Genomic DNA, 20,955 nt, shown 5'->3' on the forward strand with positions numbered 1-20,955 from the left:
ATAATGTTGATAGGACCCAATTCCTTACCCTAGGAAAACCTCCCAAGAGAAGCAGCATGACAAGGAAGCATTTTAAGCCACTTTAAAACAGAGCATTGATGTATCTGAGTGGGAGAGCCTTCTATTCTACCTGTCTATTACTTTCATTTCACACTCATTCACTCTTGCACATATTTCATTATGCTACACTAAGGCTGATAAGCTTTTCCTCTTAGCATCTGGGAGATTTATTCTTTTAAAATGGTAGGTCTGTATCAACACTGAAAGGTATGCACATACAAGATATTGATAGCAGCAACTGTTTATTTTTCTTACTGAATTTCAGATAATGTTCTTAATGTAGCCCTGAGCCTACCAAATACTTGGCACATCCAAATAGCCCCCATTCTTTACACCAATCATTGCAAAATAAATAAATATAGTTAACTTGTGACTTTTGTAAACCATTTATTTTTTTAATTTGCTTAATTACCAGGTTACTCGCAGCCAGATACTGTCCTAGCAGCATTGGGTGCAAGACATGAACTGACCTGGATGGTGCACCATTTAATAGCAAGCCCCAGTCACACATTCCTGGCCAATTTGTATATCCCAATCAATCTAAAACTTGTGAATTGGGGACGTGTGAGGAAATTCTTAACAGAAACTGTGACAATGTGTAAGCTCCTGGTACAAAGTGACTTGGCTAGGATTCAAGTTCAATCTTCTGGAACTGTGAAACACCAACATTAAGCGCTGTGCCATATTTCTGCCCAATTTTCTGATAGACATCTCATTATGTATGGCTACTGTTTATCAAATATAATTTATAAATCACAATTTTTTCAATTGTTTAAAACTGGATAACACCAATGATTACTAATGGTATTTTGACATACACACACACGCAAGTACTTTGGTGACTTTCATTTACCTGAAACCATGTGTGTGTTATATTTTAGCCAGGATATGTTCCCTTGCATCTAGTTATCTTTATTTCAGATATCTTCTTTGTTCATCACTATGTATAAATGTTTTGTGTATTTATCGTATGTACTTTTTTTTTTAACGGTTCTGTTTTGTCATAATTTTCTATCTATATCCTTGCATGTGTTCTTCCATATTTCTTGTATATTGTGAGTGGAACTCCATGGGTGGATCACTGCTAAGGGACTGCCTTATCCTATACAGACAGGCTGGGAAGCGAGTCACTTAGTGGTTCATTGAGTGAGTTTTCAGAGTCTTTTGTGAGTATTGACATGTCTTTGCTTTTCCTGTTTTTTTGATTATTGTTCAATTTCTAGACAGTGTTTTGGGACTAAGGATTGCCTTTCAGACAACTCCTTTTTGCTCTTTTGAACATTTTCTTGTACTTTCCTTTTTTAAAACAAATCCTAATTTTTTTTATAAAGTTTCTTTTGGGACATGTCTCTCTCTCTCTCTCTCTATATATATATATATATATATATATATATATATATTGTGGTGGATTGCCGGCTTCTTTCTCCGGCCCTCACCCCCAGGCCGCCAGGAGGAGCTCTCCCAGCAGCGTGGACATGCCCCGAGTTCCAGCAGTGCCTCATGGACTATGTAGTTTTTATACACAGCCCTGCTGGATACCTTGGGGGCCACCAGGCGTCGCTGTAGGGGGGCTCGTAGGCTCGCATGTGCCCTATAACCCGGGAGTACGTCACAGTCACGTGACAGGAAGAAACGATGTGCTCCCGGGTTGAAGAAAAGGACTGTTTACACTGACCCGGAAGGGAAAAGGAACTGTGGACTGTTGAATGGGAACACCTCCGGGTCAGGGTGTATAAAAGGACTCTGGGAAGCCCAGTACACTGAGCTGAGCTGGGAGGAAGGGTGGCAAAGTGTCTGGGAGTGTGGAGGATTGATTATTGTGGTTTATTATTGAGTATTGTGTAGTGGAGGGTGCTTGGTGCACATTATTATTATATAATAAATAATAATTGGACTTTTATCTGGTGTCTGACGTCTGATCCAAGGGTTCAAGGGGTCCACAGTAAAAATTTTTTTTAAATACAGGTCCTCTGCCAAAATCGACGGCCAGAGAATCCTGCTGACTACACCAACTGTGAAAGCTTGAGGTCTCCGTGACCCCTTTTTTTTTGGAACCAGGACAGGCCAGAAGCCTCTGATTTGCCTAGGGTTTGGTTGGCCTGGGTGAGACCTATGTTGGAGCAGGCCAGGTGGAATTCCAACCTGTTTGTGTGGGTCTTTTTGAAGGCCTTATCTGTTTTGGTATTTTTTGGTGCTAGAATCAGAGCAATGTGTGGGATATGTGAGTGTGTTGAATTATTAAAAGGATGGCCTTTTGTATGATATTATTAATAGCAACGAAAGTGACAATAATATTAATAAAATGAATATCACATATTTATTTAATGTACTGGTGAGGAGATGGAGCCAAGGGGCACTGCATGTACTGCATAATATGAGTACAACACAATATGTGGCACACTCAGGCACTTAGCTATTATCACATCTGGACAGTTTTGAGTTGTCTTTCAATCTAACTAGTATATGTCTGAGATATGGCTGGCGCACACTAAGAAAATTCACTTGGTCAGGAAAAGAACATGTATAGCACACACTACATAGTGTCACACATGTGTGACTAGGAGCGAGCTGAGTGGACTAAGTGGAGGTGATTTCCCGCCAGGCCAGGGTGGTGGCAGGGTGCTCTAAACCTATTTCTGTTATCACTGCAGAACAAATACGGGAACACCTGCCTGATTTAACATCACTTCCTGTTCTGACGCCAAGACTGACGTCACTTCCTGTTCCGGGGCCCAGACTGATGTCACTTCCTGTTCCGGTCAAATGCTATCACTTCTGGTTTACAGCATATAAAACCTCCATCTTTCCAAACCAGTTCAGTTCAATCTGGGAACTCAACCAAAAAGCATCCTCTTGTTTTCTTTAAACCTTTTGCAGCCAGGGACAATATACGGGTGGCTGCTCCAAACCTTTTCAGTGTGTTGAGACTCACTCTTTCACAATAGACAGTTGCAAGGCTGAGATCTGAACTCATTTTTATTGAGATATGAGGCAGTTTCTCTATAAACTGTGTTGTCCATGATTTACTCATTTGCTGGTGTCTAAAACTGAATTATAAATGCTGGTATGCATGCCTTGCATTGGAGTGACTGTCAAAACTGGCAACTGAGAGCGTAATGTTTAATTGAATACCTGTCAGTCCTGGGACTAGATGAAAAACTAGCGTAATACCCAAAAAGCAGAACACTTTGAAAAGCATTCAGATAGGCATGAGAACACTTGGAGGCTCATTTCATATTTTTAAGAAAGTAATTATTTTATTGCTATAGCAACATCACTTACATAGAATACGATTTGGTGAAGCTTTTCCAAATAAACCATTATTAAAAACACAACACAAGGAAAACAGAAATCATCATCTAATTTCCTGCTAAATAGCTAATTCAATACAAACATGTATGCTTATTCATTAAATTACCGTAGCTGGCTCTTACGGCCAAGATGTTAAGACGCAAGAAACAGCATGTCTATACAGAGGGTTGCCACAGCAGAGACTTCTTGGAGAATCTTTTGGAAACTGTTTTCACCTGACTCTTACCAACAATGATGAAGCCTTTGCAGAGAATAAAGCAGAGTGGCGTGGATGAACCAAAAGGAAAGAAAGCAATGGTCAGGCAGCAGCATTCTAGGTGAGATTTTAAATTCAAATAGCAGTTAAATTTCAAGGGTTTGACATTATGGATGCAGAGAACAAGGCCTGTATCAAAAGCCTCTTCAGATAAAAAGTGAGATGTGAGATTCTGCTCACAACAAGATGTTAAATTTGATTAAGGGGTATAGAAAACAGGTAAAGCTGTGACTGAAAAAGACCAAGAAGTAATGTCAAATCAATACTTATCATCTACCAGAAATTGTTTGCAGCCAATTTAAAAGGCAAACTGAATGTCAGGACACGCATCATTGATCAAATTGGAGATGAGCAGTCATATTAAACTTGTGGTAAAACAAACAGTGCCCAAAATAGTGTCTTCAGTTGTCACCCTCAAACCACAAAGGAAGGAGGGGGTAGCCTGTGAGAATGCAGGGAAAGCTTTGCCACCAGAGAGCACTGATGTGCTATTTAAAGTACATATAGTTTGATTAATCATTATTGAGGTTTTGATTCTAAAATTATTTCTTTGTTTCACTTGAAATAACTTATCAAAAAATAACATGATACCAAGATATTAAAAAAAAGAAATAAGGGATGGGCTTGAAGTACATCTTAGTACAGTAATTGCTAATTTTGGATCACTTTATTATTTTTTTGTTCGTTTTACTCATCCAGCAAAGCTAGTATACTTGCTGAGATGGCTACTGCATAAGTAAATTAAATGTAATGGCTGATTTAGATTTGTCAAGTCAGTAATTTGATTATGTGTTTTTGCTTGCATGAGGCTTACTGCTCACTTAACCTCAAGCTCTGGTCTTTGCTGACTAGCTATTAGCATCTGGAATGCTGGTATGTCTGAGACACTGATCTTAATGCAGGATCATTTAAATTTAAGATACAGTGCAATTGTCTTCTGCCTAATTGCAAACAAGGTTAAGTCTCCTAATTTCAGGATAGTTAGGATACGGTCTGGCTACATTAGTTACTGCCTGAAATTCCTCATTTGTGTTGCCCTCATTTTGTCAGGTGAAGTTGCACCCCTGCCAGACAATAAATGCACATATTCGTTGGACTCATTGAGCTCTCGTTCCTGTCCAATCACAAAGTGCAACCTGCAGATTTACGGGGAGTGGAATGGGCTGCCTTCCAATTTTATGTAGCTTCAATGTAACTTTATGCTAATTTTATGTTGACTGAGGCTTTGTGTCACTTTCTAGGTACTTATTTCATGCCATAAACTAGGCATCCTGCTGTTAACTGGCAGTGCAAATAGCTGGGTTCTCACCAAAGGGCAGCCATAAGCTGGCACAGAAATTTTTCACTGAGTCATTACATTTTTCTGCTTAGTTCCTTCTTAGTTATTGTTTTGTTATTTCTGCTTGTTTTTGTTTTATACTTTTCAGTTATGTTTTTGTCAGATTTATTTTTTTATCTGTTTATGGAAAAAACTATGCTTTCTGATTGTATCTCCTATTTGCACTTCATCAATAGATTGCTTTTTACATCTGAACGTGGTGTTATATCTTTCAATTTTGTACTTTGAAATTTCAAATCCATATTTAGATAATGTAACTATGATATTCTTATAGTCAGTAACAGTGGCACCTCTCCATTAAGGGCAGGTGGGACATTGCCCTACCCTCTAGAAAATTGCACTATTGTGCAAAAATTAAGTAAGTAGTGAATTTCCCTCAAAACGTATTGTTAAAATTTTTATTTTAAACTCATAATTACATTTTTCAATTTTAACATGACATGCTGATTGCAATTTCTTATCTAGAAAACATTACTTTTTGGAGTATTTAAAAATTTCTTTGTGCGTGGTTCCAGTAACCTGTTTCCAGTTTGCTTGGGTAAGTCTTTTGACCTTGCAATTTGCTAGATACATATACAGTATGGTGTTCTTCTCCTTAGAAGTTTTCACATTTTATTGTTTTACAATATGGAATCACAATGGACTTAATTTGGCTTTTTAAACATTTATGAACAGAAACATACTCTTTAATGTCAAAGTGAAATCAGACCTCTGCAAAGTGGTCTAAATTAGTTACAAATACAAAAAAATGGACACATAAATATTCACACTATACAAGTCAGTATTTAGTAGATGCACCATTGATAGACATTCCAGCCATAAGTCCTCTGTGCAAAACTGAAAATTTCTGTTAGCCTGCATCAGGATTATGAGTAAACAGCCTTTTTGAAAACTAGCCACAAATTCTGAATTGGATTGAGAGCAGGACTCTGATTTGGTCACTCCAGTACATTAGATTTAGTTTTATGCTTGGAGTGGTTGTCTGACTGGAAAACAAAACTTCTTCCAATGCAAGGGTTTCTTGCAGACTACATCATGATGGTATATATTTGATAATGGTGTTTATTCGGATGGGTAAAAGCTCAATAGACCATTATACATTCTTCCAGCTGACTGCAAAGTTTCCCATGTGCCTTCTGCCTGAGAGGTGTTGTGCATTTGTTTTAAAAGAAGCTTTCTCTTTGCCACTATCCCACAAAGTTGCGACAGTTGTTCTAGGCCCAGTTTCTCCCATCTCATCTACAGTAGCTTGCAATTCATTTAGAGTTATCACTTGCCTCTTGTTGTCTTCCCTGACTAATTTTCTTCTTGCATGATTACTCAATCCTTATGGACAGCTGGTTATAGGAAGAGTTACTTCTGTGTCATGCTGTTTCTGTTTCTTGACGATTGATATAACTGAAGATCTTTTTTCACTTTGACATTTGAGTCTTTTCTGTTGATCAATGAAGCCAAATTAAACCCACTGTTATTCAGTGTTTAACAGTACAATGTGAAAACTTTCATGCAGATAGATACCTTTTTATAGAACACTGTACCTTTGGTGATGTGTGTGCACATGTACAGTCTGAGCATTTCAGCTCCACCTTGCAGCTGAAGGATGGAGCTCTTTAAAGGGACCCGTTGATTGATTGTTTTGCAATGCAGTTTATCTCTCTATTATGGGGTAGCTGCTATCATTATCATTAACCAGATCAATTACTTATGTACAATAAGATTTAGGACTTTGAACAAAAATTGGAAATATGTGAGTATCCTTTGCATTTCTGCATTTGGTGGTGAGTTTTTGATGTTGATATATCATATTATACTGCAATTTGGAGGTTGTACTGTACAGGAAAATACAATGTTAATAGATATTAATTTTGTCGGATTTTAATATGGCATTATTTAACTGACATTTTATTGTCGCTGGTGCTGGCAGTCTAATACATTGTAATACTTAGTATCTGTCCTTCCAGGGGCCTTTACTCAGTTGTGTCCACTGCCAGAAAATGAATACCACCAGCTTCACTCACTCTGCTCACTCAGGGTCAGAAGGAACACTTTTTCAATTCACTTTCCCCAGCTCTGTGAGCTGCTACAAGCTAAGGATCTTCCCCAAGACTCACAGATTGGCCAAGGATCCAGGCCAATAAATTCTAAGTAGAGGAGAGTGTGTTGTAAATGCTGCTCTTTAGGAGGTCTCTCTGACTCCGTCTCACACACAAACACTCTGCCACATCAGAATTTTCATTCCAAAAAAGCTTCCCAATCCTCAGGCAGTTAACTCCAGATGATCAAGCAAAGGGGAAGAATGGACATGGAATGACCTCAGCGTGCAAAAGCGCGACCACTTAGTGATTAAGAGTTTTGTGTATCTTTGAAATAAAATAAGATTGAGAGTAAGGGCTTCTACATGTTTACCAATTATTTCTGTTACACTCAAATTATTTTGGGTTTGCTTTATCTCCTTTAATGGAATCCAACCTTAAACATATAACCTATATCTTACTACATAGAATTCCATAATATTTGGGTCCAAACATTCAGATTATGTTACCTTTGATTCTTCAGTTTTTAATATACTTTTTTAAAGCCATTTAGTGTTCACACTTGTAATTTGAAACATTCTATATGTTAAATACTGCATTTGAGGTTATGCATTTTCTTTTTTTCCTCTTTTCAGTTTTAGTGGGTGTGAAAAATGATAGTAATTACAGTCATCCCTCACCTATCACGGGGGTTACGTTCCAGAGCCCCCCGCGATAGGTGAAAATCTGCGAAGTAGCGACCTATATTTATTTTATTATTTATACATATTTTAAGGCTTTATAAACCCTTCCCACACTCTTATAAACCTTTCTCACTCTCTTGTTAACCTTTCCCACACTCTTAAACACTTTCTACATTCTTAAACACCGCAGACCAACACTGCACACTACACGCAGCGATCATTCGTCGATGTGTCTGCACTCGCTTTGTGAAGGGGGGCAGCTGAACTAACGCTTAGCAGAAATGGACTTTGTGCTGCTTCTGCCAAAATGCCTGCTTGTCACTCTGCGCGTTTGGAAGGAGGAGGAGGAGTGGGGGGGTGTGAGGGCTGAACGCACGTTCGCTCAAACCCCCCTCCACGGAGGCGCAGTACGCTCCTGCCACTTCGCATTGTCAAGGGGGTGGGGAGCTGAATGAACGCTAAGGAGAAGTGGACTTTGTGCTTTCTTTGTGCTGCTTGTCGCTCTGCGTGTCAATAATTTAAAAGCCTGTACAGCACCTTTTTTCCTGTCTCACTGTCTTGTCTTGCGTGAAGTTAAAATGTTTTATAATAGTGAGATGTTAACTCATATTCTTAGCCCGACATCCACATATCATATGTGTTAACAAAGTGTGTTTTATAAGTTTACATGTGTTTAAAGCATGTGGGATGGGTATTTTAAGGCTTAAACTATAAAAATGTTTATTTATATGGTCTTTCTATATCGCAGATTTTCTCCTGTTGCTGATGGGTCTGGAACATAACTTCCGCGATAGGCGGGCAATCACTTGTATTTAAAAACCCGCGAAGTCGTGAATCCGCGAAAAGTGAACCGCGAAGTAGCGAGGGATTACTGTATATTATTTTTGATGTGTTTATTTAATCTTGGATTGTTGCACTGGGTGACAGATAGCCTGAAAATCATGGAGTATGCGCATACATAACCTTCATGACAACTTCATGTGTTTAACTGCCAGTACTTAGTAACTTATGATCCGCAGTGTCCGAGATAATCTCTGGTGTATGGAAGAAAGGGTCTCTTAGTTTTGGCGCATTGCTCTCAGCAATAGAACACCGATTTTTCACCATTTTCTAAATTGTGCATTTTCCAGGAGCACTTACAATAGGCTATTTTATAGCATAAATCCCTTACATCTCAACATGAACATACAGCTCCACAATCAAAATATACTGCTACAATGGATACAGTGTGTCTTCTCACCAGTATGCACACAGAAAACAAAATGTGCAAGGGAGGGTCATGCTAGGTCCTCTTGACTAAGCTGGCTGCTGCTGCTAAATCCAGGATGGGAATCCTTATTGTGTGTGGGGCTACTTTTTCCATGCACTCCCTGTATTTTATTATCTTAGTTAAATAAAAAATGAGTGACATAGTGGCACCGGAATTAAAAATATTACCTTGCTGATTATGTGTCCTGAATCTAAATCTTGAATCTGACTGTAGCTTCTTAATTTTCTCCAGCTTTTCAAACAGGTGTTGTGTTAGGTTAACTGATGATTATAAATTTTCCCTACATGAGTGTAAGTGTCAATTTGAGCTGGACCCCATTCAGGGCTGGTTCTAATCTCAAGCCGAGTGCTGCTGGGAAAGGCTGTGGCCCCTTGCTATGCAAAATTAAATTTGAGACTGCTATGTTAATTGGAAAATCTGCATCCATACATTTATTTTTTTAACCTGCTTTTTCTAATAAAGAATGCAAGGATGGCAGAATCTACTGTAGCAGCACTGGGTGCAAGTGCAAGACAGAAAATAGCCCTGAAGTAGATGTCAATATACTTCAGATGAAGTAAAAATGCAAGGTTTGATTATTTTTCCTTACTCTTTAACTAATATAAGAGTTGTATTTGATCCATATTTTCAATAAAAAAGAGAAAAAAGCTGGAAGAAAGTCTAGACAAATCATGGGGAAGCATAAAAGTTCTAAAATGTTAGACGTCTGGCACACTGTAGCATGTAATCAGAGCACTTTTTTATCTACTTGTACTCCTCTTATTTTGCAGCTGACATATTATAAGCAGCAAAATGTTAACCAGTCCAGCCTAACATCATGTCATTTCAATCCAAGACAAAAGACATACAAATTAGCAGCTGTTAATCCAGAACAATGTAATAATCCTAAAAAGGTGCCTTTTGCTAGAAGCGTCTAAATTACAGATGCCAGTTAAAAAGTCTCAATTCAAATCCCAGTGAGACATAAAGCATTTCAGAAAAAAAACACAAAATATAGAAGTTACAAATGAAGAAGTTTGTAATTACTGTTATACCTTTAGTGACTACACAAATGCAGGTACCTTCTCTTGAAATGTTTCTTTTCCAGTTTCCTAAACCATTGTTGTTGAGCTATACCAGTGTACTCCTAAAGCATCAAATTAAAGTAATTGTTCTGTGGGTGATTCCACTCTGTTGATTTCCACTCTATTAGATTTGATTTGTTTAAAAGCTGTTAATGCATTTGTTTATTATGCAGTATTTGAATCAGAAATGTGGGACTCAGTTTTAAACACCAGTCCAGGAAAGTCCAGACATTACATAGTCTGGCTAGCAAAGAGTCGTAAGAAAACAAAGATAGTGAGGTGAGAAGGAATATAAGGAGTCAGTTTCTTTACAAGTCTTGCATAAGAAGAAAATTAAGTTTTTCACATTACTTAAAAAAGGTGACCTATGACATATAGATTTAATTATTACATCAACAGCTATTTGGAGAAGAAACTTCAGCTTGATAGATGATGCTCCTTACTGACAATATGCACTTTTCCTCAGGCATTGCCTTTTTATAGAGTGTATGTATTCTGCCTCATCTGACTCTTCAAAGATCTGCCTCACATTAGTTTATTTCAGAGCCCACTTTTCAAAAATGAGATTTCCTTGACACCTGGAAGCTTCCTGTAGCCAACCAAACTTTTAAAAGCAGGCGTTGTCTATACAGTGTTATACTTGTGGCTGTTGTAGCACCATGTACATGAAAGGTTGCCGAGATTACCACTCAGCAGAGTATGGGCCAGCAGAGTATGTACCAAATGGGGCTGCCTACTGTATATATTAATTGATCTTGTTCCGTTCTCTATGTTCGAAAAATATTATGGAATATTGAATGAAGAATACGACAATGCAAGGTGGCTTTATTAAAGCACACAGTTTCCCATAACTTTGTACAACTATCCTCTGCCTGATGTAAAACATACAATATGTCTCCCAAAACTGTCAAACCACATTCTGTTTTTGCAATCTTACCTGTGTTTTAAATTTCTTTAATTTTATTTCTTTCTTGTGGTCAGCTCTTTGGTTTCTTGCTTAATTTTATCCAAATCATTATCCAATTTAGCTATCAGAGGTTTACAATTTGCCTTATGTTTTTATTATCTGAGTATTTCCAGTTCATTTGTGACTCAAATCAGTTCCAAGAACAAACTTTTGCTAGTGGACCAGGGTAGCTTGGTTTTACAACATCTACAAGATGGTGACTTTAACAATACCTTTCTTTCAAAAAAAAAAAAAAGAAAGACAATTTTAATTTGCAAATCCAACAGCTGCTGCCCATCATGTTTGAAAAGCTAAATGACCCTTGAGAGTAAACTCCAAATGTAATGGAGCTCGATCACCTTTTTGTGGTCCTAAATATCTAGTCATAATTTTGGAGCACAACATAGAGCTACACATTTCTTTCTTTCTGGTATTATTTACTGCAGTTCTTTATTGATCTAATGTTCATAGTATAATCTGAATTTGAGTCTGCATTGTTTTCTGCAGATATCCTATTGTTTAAAATTAAAGTTCCTTCTTATTGAACTGGTTAGCTGTTGGATACATTTCGTCTTCTGTTATGTTGTATTTTTGCTGTGCTCATCTGCCTCTACAATTGCAGAAAAAGTTCCCTTGAAATGCATCATTATTTTGATTAAATCAATTATGTGATAGCAACACCTGGTGGTCACATCCTTTCATCATTTGTCTACTTATTTTTCCATTGTGGAAGAAGTGCTCAACCAGTGGTCACATCCCAACATCTTTTGTCTACTCATTTTTACATTTTAGAGTAATCACTCCATGTACTCTAGTTTACAAATCGGAACAATACCCCATAGACAGCAGAAAGAGTCTTCTATATTGTGAACAAATGTCCAGGACAGCTACCTATGTAAAAATTCAGTTCAGGTTGTTCATACCAGTTATGAGTAGTATCTGTGTGATATAACGGGCTATATTAGTTTTAATTTTATATAGACATTATTTCAGGAACATTCCTATTATGTATGCCTGTTAACATTTTATTATGGTTATTTGCACTTTTATTCAATTTCTGTTCAATGGTATTGCATTTTTATTTTGCTATGTAGTATTTGGTACATTGTGCAGTTATTATGTACATTTTGACTTTCCCAGGAAATCCTTTTCTTATTAATTAACTGTGTGTTTTGTTTATTGTTACACTTTGATGTAAATGTAAATATCAATATTTATTTATATCTAAAATATTTTTAATGTTATTTTACACATTTTTTTTCTGATTCTGGCATCTGCCTTCCACTGTAACAACAAGCAAAGTCTACAAAACCATCCATGAAGTGAAAGCATAAAAAATAACTTTTGGAAAAGGAAAGGAACTCATTTGGATGGCACCAAATTATTTTATCTATTGGACCATTTATCTCAATGCTGCAACATTTAGTCTTCGTCACTTTAATGACTTTTTGAAATGAGCACAGGGTAATAGAGAGGTCACTTGGCTGTCAAGATTGAGAAGATGAAATGTCTTCCCTTAAATCTCTCATAGAGTGCTTATGTCTGAACTTCATTGATGCCGACTTGTGCTCATCAAGAGAACTAAAGCAGCAAAATTAAAGAGCTGATTGAGTGTGCCTGAAACAAATAGATCAATGTGTGGAAATGTCAATGGTCAGGGGAGGGGTGAAGGTAATTCGAAAGTTAATCAAACAAAGCAGAACAAGCAAAACGGCACTGAATTAATGTTCCGGAACCATGAGTATATTTATATTGGAGTGGAATTAGATAAATGATAAGGTATTTGTCTACAAGGCTGTAGATTTCTCCTCTAACTGCAGAACAGTTGTTAATTCCCCGATCTGGCCAACGATAAAAGATGACCATGTCAGACTTCTCTCCACTGCTCTTTAGTATGATGATTATATTTCAAGATCAGTGTGACTAAGAATTAGAATAGCCATACAAAATTGCAAGCTCATTTAGCATTACATCATGCCCTAAAGAGTAATAATTCTTCAGCATTTACATTGTTATGTTAGCTTTTGTATCTATGATTATATATTACTTAAAAGTGTTGATTTTGTTCACAAATTAAAAGCTAATTTAAAAAAAAAATAACAAAGGCAGAATAATGTAATAAATCGGTGAAGAAGCTAGTCATGTATACTGTCATTTTTATACAATAAAATGAAAACAGATTGCACATTATGCATGTTTTGTTTCAAAAGAAATAATTAACATGAGCTACACTTCCCGAGGAACACAAATTCTGCCACATATGTCCGTTTTCAAAAAGAAGCACGGAGGTCTGTTAGAGAATCAAATTTTTATAGCTCTAATGTTAGAAGAACAGACTGTGACACACACAAAACACTAAACTAAGGCTCTAAATCCATTCCCCAGAAGTTTACTTAACAAGAAGAGACAAAATATCTGCAAATGCATTCGTAGAACCCTTAAAAACAGAGACCACTGCACCTAAAACATCTCATTAATATTTAACAAAAAATATGTCAGGATAAAATAAAATGAAATACTAAATTTAAAACTCATGTAGAAAGTAAGAAAGTGCAAACATATAAAAGGACAGGTCTGAACTAATTCGGTAAGCCGCAGTGACTTCAGTTTTTTATTTCTATAATGTTACCACAAAAACCTAAATTATGCTGCTAGATGAATCCACGTCTCTAATGGGACTTGCAAAGATGCAAAGAGTTTAGACTTAAAAGTCTAGTCTTGAGAAGGACAGGATTAGTTTCTGCTTTACACTTGCTATCCTCAGGACATGCTCCAGCTTTTTTTTATGTTCTGAAAATTAAAGGAAATATAGATTTAAATGTCAGGTCATTAATATCATGTCAAAGGTTTAACAAAGTAGGAGAAACAAATCTGAAGCAATGGTGGAGTGATAGGTTGGGACCGGGGCTGCAAGTAACAGGGAGCACCTACAGGAATATGACAAGAAGGTTAAAAAAATGGTTGAAGGGGGTAGTGTTTATCATTATTCCAGTAAAATGGAAACACTACTCATCCTTGGTGGTGGAATGTATATTATTTAGAGAAATATGAAAGAAAGAACAAGACATTATTGACCATTACCTAATGGGTTAGAAGTCCCCCAGTTTGTTAGGTGGCAGTAAGGGTATCCTGTGTATTATTCCTGGTTCACGGGTGTAGGCTTTGATGAACAGCCTACACGGTGGTTGCCTAGTATTATATGGGTAAGATGGGGCTCAAAGTAGTAAGAAGATCTAAGGTTAGCAGTGGAAGCTCTGTAGGTATTTATCAGGGTAACCCTTACTTAATAAGTAGAGATTTTCCTTGACTTGGACTTTGAAGACCCTCACAGTTAGTGCTCCATTGGGCATGAAGTCGGGAAGATAGAAGATGCAATGAAGTCAAATAGCCAGAAAAAATATGCTAGACTACCATTGAAAGAGGTATGGGAGAAAAGGGAATGAGGACTGCTTGGCATTGGTAATGAGAGTGAGAATTCACACCACTACATATATTGGGATTGAACTAAAGTACAGAAAGGATCCAACATGAATTTTGTAATATTGTCCCATTTTATACCTATGTTTTTCTCTGATTTGGGGTTTTTAACATGGAAATTTCATTTCTGACTTAAATGTTCACTTTGGTATATGTTTAAAGGCATTGATTTTGGTTTCAATTGTTGTTTCATTATTTACTGGACACCATTTTGTCATCAGGCTCCCATTCTTGCTATCGTGAAGCTCAGATTTGTGTCATTGCCAGCACTTCTGATATAAGTGAAAAGGCACATGGTATGCACACTATTCCTAGGTGGTTATTCCTTAGCCTATTTTGCAAGTATGCCCTAGCATAAATTTTTACTTTTGCTTTAATTTCTGTTTTGTTCTCTTGTACTTCATTCTTGATCTTTTCCCTTTGGTTTTGCTTGTGTCAGTTTATTGACTCCTCCATAATGACCTCTGACTAATTCTTGACATATACACTAAACTCATTGATCTTCTCCCAGTTCTACCTTCATCCACACTATACTTTTTGGGCACCTTAGAAGTATTTTTATTAACCTTCATATTGAGATTGGGTAGTATGACCAAATCACGGTATAAGTAAAAAGTCTGATGGTTTCTGTCAACATCAGCATAATGTATTTGTATATACTTTATAGACTGTAACTTATTTTTTTCACAAACAGCAAACATATTAATTATTAATTGTATACACAGCAATGCCTCTTATGCTTCAAAATACTTGTTACTTAAATGGATTTGACAGCAAGTATTCACAGTCTTGAACCGATTAAAGAGCAGATTCTTTCTCATTCACTCACTTAACTCACGCCACTGCTAAGTAAACAAAGGACAAGGCACAGCTTTTCCTGTCCTTGCTTTCTGTTTCAAACAACCACATTTAACCATTCATTCATTGTCAAAGCTGCTTAATCCAATGCGGAGTCACTGTTGGGGGCACAAGCCAACATTGACTCACCAATCAAGATGAACAACACATTATTTTGGGCAAAATTCCTAAAGGAGTAGGTTCAGTTATTACATAGAGTTCACATACAAGTCCATATACATTTTAAGGCATTACCTTTAAGACACTAATGCACATTAAACACACATTTTTTGTTTCTTTCTTTATGCACATATTTGCATGTTTTGAGATAGGACCTGTTTTATGATTAAATGTGTTCACAAGTATTCCACTAATCTTTACCATACCAAACATTTTTTAAATCCATACTACAAGAAGAATTTCATCCGGTATAATGGATCAACCAGTATATCATCCACTCCTAATTAAAATATCAATTACAAAACTAGACCAAGGATGACACAATCATTTTTAAGGAGGAATTAAGATCAGCACAAAAATTAATATCCTCCACTGGGACTCACCCACCAACAGATCCAGCCCTGTTAGCATAAAGCAGACTTAATGGTTTGAGATTTTCTGAGCTATTCAGAAAGAGGTGCACCCTCCACATGCAGGCTCAGCAGGAGAGAAATAAAGCTTAACCACTAACATTGACCACTAACATTGACCTTTCAATAGATGCCTAGATGCTTTAGAAAGTTCAAGTAAAAGTAAATTGTACAAGGAGTAATTGTTAATTATTAGAAGGAGAATCAGAGGATTTTTCAAACCGAAGCCATCCCTGTTTTTGCATCAGTTGTACCTAAAGAAAATAACCGCTGCTGGATAGCAGTAAAAGGGTGAGAAAACAGGCCTAACAGAAGAAATATTTAAGGCACTACAAGTACTGTATATTAATAGAAACAATGCAGGACAGAAAATGATCAAATATTGTGTAATGATGTTTCTTCTTGTGTTATATTCTGTCTTTGTGCTCCTTATTAATAATTATATATATATATATTATATATATATATATATATACTAGGAGGCTTACCTCCCTGCTTGCTTCGCTTGCAAACCCCCTTGCCTGCACTTTGCACCAGCCACTTTACGTCTCTGCTGCTCGTGTTCTGAAAAGGGGGGCTGAACACACCCCAAGGAGAGGCAGTCGCTCCTCTGTAACCCCTTCTTAAACGGTGAAACAATGGGAAACAAATACAGTTTTTTACCTCCTCTTTGCTTGATCAGTTGCTGGCTTGCAGCCACTGCCACCACCGCTGGTTATATCTGTTGGCACAAAATTTCATCTCGCGGGATGTGAGTTCTTTATATTTTAGTTTATAATTTAAAAACGGAATAAGAATCTTAAAATCTAACAACATCACATTAAAGTTCAATAAATTCTGAAAAGAATGATACCAAACATACTGTATATATGTAGGTTTTAAAATAAGCCCAGTTTAAAGCATGACAAAAAAACATGACATAAAATCCTTGCACAAAATCATTGCACTTTTAGGCTTAGGATTTTATATATATATAGAGTAGATATATTTTTATAAATTTATCCTCCCTGTAAGTCAGGGCCGGATTAAGAGCTTTGGGGGCCCGTAGCACATTTCAAATTTGGAGGCCCTTTTGGTCTGCATCATCTGAAGTTTAGATTCTGAACAGTTCAAACCGGACTAAATAATTATTTTACTCTCAATTATAATAGGAATCTTATAATATTTATGTGAATTTTATGTGTTGGGCCCCTAAAGTTTTGTTGTGTAAGAAATTTACAGTTTAAAAACGTAAAGATAATATTTTTAAAGACCAGTTTTTCAATGGTACACTTTTTCATTAAATATTGGGTCCACCATTTGGGGGCCCCCGAAATTGCGGGGCCCGTAGCATATGCTACATGTGCCTATTGGTTAATCCGGCACTGCTGTAAGTCATTTTGGGTTAAGGGATGTTTCAAGAGTGTCCCTATCTTGTACAAATAAATTAGGATTTCTCAATAGCTTAATAGTCAACAAGGACTAGACACATTAAGAAACACACACTAGCACCATAGATGAATGGACACTGACTTCTAAAAAGCTGCAAGATACTATAGATATTGTGGTGTAAAAAAACATGCGCAGAGAGAAAGAAAGAAAGAAAGAAAGAAAGAAAGAAAGAAAGAAAGAAAGAAAGAAAGAAAGAAAGAAAGAAAGTGCTTATTTAGTTGTGCAAGAGGATAATAATAATAATTATTATTCATTACATTTATGTAGCGCTTTTCCCAGTACTCAAAGCACTATCCACACAGGGAGGAACCTATAATAATAATAAGAAATAAGAATAATAATAAATAAATAAGGATAATAAGAAAGTGATTTAAAACTGTCATTAGAATTCATTTTAAAAAAAGATTTACAAATGTATAGAGTCAAGCAGCAGAGCCAAGGCCATTAATTTCATCTCATCTACTGGCTGTCAGCAGGCCTACCTACATACTATGCATTTAAGCATTTTCTCAGCAGCTCTCTTTCTAGGTGCTAAAGCACTCTGCTTGTCAGTAATTCTAGGCAGTTTCTTGAAATCAACACAGAAGGAAGTTTTTTTTTACACAACATTGACAATACGTAGACTATTCTTTTTATGATTTGAGCATTACACATCCCTAGCCATTTGCCCATTATATTTGGAAGTTAAATTTAAGCACTGTGTATCCCTGGCTTTTCATACTAGTGGCTTTTCATTTTAAATCGTCTGTGTTTTTTTGATTCTATGCAACATTCTGAAATTACACAATATTACCTTTTCAATAGCTCAAAGTAATGAGTTGAACCAGCTAAAACTAATTAAGCATTTTATTTCAACTAAATTTTGTTGAGCCTTAAGTGAAATTGTAAGGTTCTGTTAGATGCTTTTCTTAGTCTGGAACTGATGGGCTAACATTGGAATAACTGACTGAGTTCACCACATGCTTTCATGCAGCTGAAAAGACTGTAGTCAAAGTTCTGTTGTGTTCTAGAGTCACACATGAAGTGTAAGCACTTCACCTGATGCAAAGGTCAGTGCAAGTTAGAAAATACAAAGTATAAAGACGAGTATAAGTCAGTAACAAAGAACTTTACAATTGTACAACAATGGTATCACATAGCTTCCAAGTAGGCAAAAATACAAATATGCATCACATCTGAAATAATTAATGTAAAAGTGTTCATGATGGTAATTGAAAAAAATCTGGACCCAGGCTATCAGGGAAATTCTGGTTCCTGATGCAACGGTAAAAGTAACTTAAATTGAACATCTGGAAAACTTAGCCAGTTCCAGTTCTGGACAAAAAGTCACCTAAGGGAAATCAGGATTATTTGGACTAAATCCATCAGTGTTTTAAGTTATCTTTTTGCTATTGTCTGTATTTATCTTTGAACACAGCTGAAAAGAAATCTTATGTCACCATTTCTGGCATATTAAAGCCTCTAGTGAATGGGAGCTGGGCAAAGATATTATAGCATTCATAATGGATACATTGATAATCATTATTTAAATACTTATGAATCAATGACCTTCCAACAAATAATATAATTTTAAGTAATTCATTTTAAACAAATAGTGAATATCTTATTTAAATAAGAATGGCACAATGATGTAATGGTTAGGGACGCTGCCTCACTACAGAAGGGTCCCTCTGTGCATTTTGTTTGTGCTCGCTATGTTTAATTCTCTGGGTATTTTGATTTCCTACAACATCCTATAAGAGTACCTTTAAGGTGACTGGTAAATCTTAAATGGCATAGTAAGCACAAGAATGGATTAAAGAATAACAGCATGCCTTATGGTTGACTATGGCACATTTTATCCCTGGCTTGCACCCAATGCAGTGCCTCTAGATTAAGGACCGGCTCCCCATAAGTCTTTTACTGGAGTAAGCAAGTGTGCCCAGCAGGGGTGCATGCTCCCTGGGAATGTATTCTTTTAAAATTGTAGTCATACTCAAGACATTATACCCCTCCCTGTAACTGACAAGGAAATTATGAATGGATATACTTAACTTGCTTTCAAATGCTGTATTTATTCTCAGAAAGAAAACAACTGAGACTACAGGACAGCACAATTGTCCTACAATGTTTCAGTGGGGTCTTTTCAGTTGGAGACATTTTTGTAGGTTTGGACAGGAGGGAATGTCTTCCATCTATCCATAGTGAATGCTTTAAAATATGGGACTGAACTAAGCTACTGTATACACTCTATGTTCAAAATTGACCAATCACATAAGATTACCTACTGACATTACATAATTTTCAGGCATTGTCTCTTACAATTAGCTCTTACTAACCAATAATACTTTTTTTTAACAATTAGTACATTAATATTAGCAATCTCCATTAGGTATACTAACCATTAGCTTTTGCACTGCTTTCTATACAAAGACATATTTAGGTATTAACAGAAAAAAAACAGACTGAAATAAAATGATTATTGATGCAGTTGTTTGCATTCTCATAAGCAATTGTTGAGGAAGAAAATACCAATAATCTTACAAAGTTTCCAAAATGCTTGATTACTTAATGCCTGTGCCTACAGTTCAGTTCAATGTGATATCTTCTATGCATGAAAAGCAATGAAAAAAAGCCGATTGCTACCTAATAATATTGATGCAGTTGTTTGCATTCTCATAAGCAATTGTTGAGGAAGAAAATACCAATAATCTTACAAAGTTTCCACAATGCTTGATTACTTAATGCCTGTGCCTACAGTTCAGTTCAATGTGATATCTTCTATGCATGAAAAGCAATGAAAAAAAGCCGATTGCTACCTAATAATATTGTGTGTATACATCCACTCTGATGTAATATTTTTAGCATTGCCTTGAAACTTGAAAAGTTTAATTGAACTATGCCTGAAAAATCTTTAATAGAATTTTGACTTGTAACTGCCAGTAAAAATAGCCAGCAGCCTTGGAGTTGTTTCCATTACCATGCTTTATTCAAAATGATTAAAAAAAGAGTACTCAAAAAAATACAAAATAAGAATCATTCAGTGCATCACTATACTTGTACATGTATATAAATTTCAGCTCAATAAAATGGAACTGTTTTTTCAATGACCATTCCTGTAATTAAACTTCTGTAACTGCCAAACACGATGACTGATGAGTCCTATAGGACAATCTGTTAATTAAGGGTAGCAGAGATCAGTTAAGGTGTTTCTTTATGGGCTCTTTCAAATTCAGTTGAGGACATTCAAGGTCGATACAAAAGTCATCAAAGTTCAAGCAAAAGTCAAAATGAAACCTATTTTTAATAAAATATTTGCATGAGGAAGCAAGTAAATAATTAAAGTCAGTTCTTTGATTTTTTTAAAGTTCATGAAATAACCAAATGAACATTTTTGCCATGTGCCTAAATGGGGCCAGTTTGTATATAAACATGTAAACAACATAATTTAAAATCTCTGTTCAATATTTTCTGACTTTAATTGTAGGAGGAAAACAAAGAGAAACATTTTTAAAATAAAATATATCATTCATCCGTTTATTTGATTACATTTCAGGTTTTTTTGAATTGCAGGAGTCTATTCCAGCAGCACAGGACATCAAGCAGAAGCCAGTCCTACAAAGGGTGCCTGTCCATTATAGACTATAACCATATTTACATATGGCATGATGGAATAAA

General features: G+C 36.2%; 1 protein-coding gene across 1 annotated transcript in view; it reads right to left on the bottom strand.

Moving 5' to 3' along the window:
• LOC114655924 (contactin-associated protein-like 5) overlaps positions 1-20,955 on the bottom strand; it is a 557,429-nt gene that overhangs the window by 321,976 nt on the left and 214,498 nt on the right. The gene's annotated exons all lie outside the window — the stretch shown is intronic.

Source organism: Erpetoichthys calabaricus, chromosome 8, assembly GCF_900747795.2.
Source record: "Erpetoichthys calabaricus chromosome 8, fErpCal1.3, whole genome shotgun sequence".
Classification (NCBI taxonomy): Eukaryota; Metazoa; Chordata; class Cladistia; order Polypteriformes; family Polypteridae; genus Erpetoichthys; species Erpetoichthys calabaricus.